This window comes from Arachis duranensis, chromosome 4 (assembly GCF_000817695.3).
Source record: "Arachis duranensis cultivar V14167 chromosome 4, aradu.V14167.gnm2.J7QH, whole genome shotgun sequence".
NCBI classification, from domain to species: Eukaryota; Viridiplantae; Streptophyta; class Magnoliopsida; order Fabales; family Fabaceae; genus Arachis; species Arachis duranensis.
In genome coordinates this window covers 118901073-118903020 of record NC_029775.3, presented here as the reverse complement: position 1 = coordinate 118903020, position 1948 = coordinate 118901073, and the positions used below count along the sequence as shown (strand labels likewise).

The window sequence follows — 1948 nt, the reverse complement described above, 5'->3', positions numbered from 1 at the left end:
TTCAATTTTAATATTTATAATTTAGCGTTAGATAAAAATAATAAATTTTGGTGTACATAATTTCCACATCAGTTCTATTATTATGATAAACAGTGTCGCCTCCTACTCGTGATTGAGTCAAGTAGAAAATTAGTGAATTTCTCTTTCTCCTTTCACTATCTGCTCCTAATAATAATTCACGGTATATAAGAACCTCCGTATGTCAAGAGGCTCGTATACGAAAATTTAATTACTTTATAAAATTATGAAATGACTAAGTTCTCTTAGGACAAAAGTTGTAATTAATTAATGGCTTTCATGGTTCTACTCTATATATGCAAGTAATAGCCAATTAACCATAGCCATATCAGTAGAGCAAATACACGTTGGATTTATATTTTCAGGAACATATACATAATAACATTTTAAACGTCCTACCTAGCTAGCTAGCTAGTTAGTTAGATAAAATCATTAATCAATAACATACATATATAAGCCAATATAATGAGTTTCTTTTTATTCGATAAACATTACTACATACAAAAACTTACATCAATTTCTATTTGAAATTGCTGAAACACTGAAATAACACATCATTGACAATAAGATACCAAACTTATTCATTAATTAATCATAATAATAAAGGCTAGGCTCTTTAGTTCCCTCCATTGAACCCTATTATTATATTAAGGTTACTATTTAATGTATTGAAAAAACTTTAACAAGTGGCTTAATTAGTTTCTCGTCGGAGCTTAATTATTGTGCGGTGGCGAGTAGCATTTACGCCTGTAGGGGTTCTTGCATCGTGGCCTGGGCGGATAACAATGTTTGTTAGGATTCGAAGGATCACATCCAATACCCTTATTAACAACGCTTCTCCCACTCACACCTGCATATAATACATACTTAGCATATCATATATATTATCATAAGCATTCTTTTTTTAATTTTCTTCACATCAAATGAAAACATATTCATTAATTAATTTATTTAAAAATTCAAGATATTAGATAACTATATATATAAGTAATTATACATATATCTAATAGAAACTCTTACGCTGATTGTGTGCTAGTATTCGAGCAGCTAGAGTTGAAGAAGGAAGGAAGATTAGGGAAGCCAAAAGCAAAAATGCAACAAAAATGGGCTTCATCATCTTATTATGATTATTAGGAATATAATAGAACACTTTTGGTTTTGCATAGAGCCACACAATAATCATGTATTTATAGTCACAAAGGTTTGAAGCCAAGAGTTGGAAAAAAGGAAAAAGGTTTCAAGCTAAGAGTTGGAAAAGTAGATAATGTCCCTAAGAAACTATAGGGTAGCCACATGCTTCCTACTCAAATTATTGTATCTTTGATTAAATTATTAAGTGGGAAATTGACTTGACTAAAGGGATACTTTAGTAGTTTAGTTAATGAGAAGTAGTGTTAGGAGCAACAACTTTTGTATTTTGTAACCATTAATTGGCCATCAATAGTATTTTTAATGGTGCGAGATTATATCTAATAGTAGAAGATCACTCACTTTTTTTTATGGTTAAGTGTTGGCCACAAAACACAAAAATTATTGGTCCCTAAACTTTTTCTTAGTTAATTTATTTACCTTTTAACATAAATTCACTTGACTAAAGGAATATTAATTGAGTGATCATAATAACTAATAGAATATTGTAAAATTATTTTTACTCTTTTTCCTTTTAAGTTTACAGTTTAAAATTAAAATTTCAAAATTTAGAAATTGAGTTTGCAATTTAAAATAAAAATAATTTAAAGAATTGACAAAAAAAAATTAATTTCTTAGTTTAACTCATGTCCTTATTAGTTATTTAGGAACGAATACAGGAAATTATTACTTCCGTCCAAATGAAATTTTAATCCTAAATTGTTAGATAAAATCATTAATTAATAAGGATATTTGATTTGTCCTGTCTGTGTTGGCTTGCGATTGAATGATATTATTTGAA

The 1948-nt window shown here is 28.4% G+C and overlaps 1 long non-coding RNA gene across 1 annotated transcript; it reads right to left on the bottom strand.

Annotated features, from left to right (window-relative positions):
- Nucleotides 1-471: 471 nt before the first annotated feature.
- Nucleotides 472-1254, bottom strand: LOC127746781 (uncharacterized). The gene is made up of 2 exons (XR_008008529.1): nt 1039-1254; nt 472-868 (listed from the first exon to the last, which is right to left on the bottom strand). It is a non-coding gene; the product is annotated as an uncharacterized LOC127746781 (long non-coding RNA).
- Nucleotides 1255-1948: the final 694 nt, after the last annotated feature.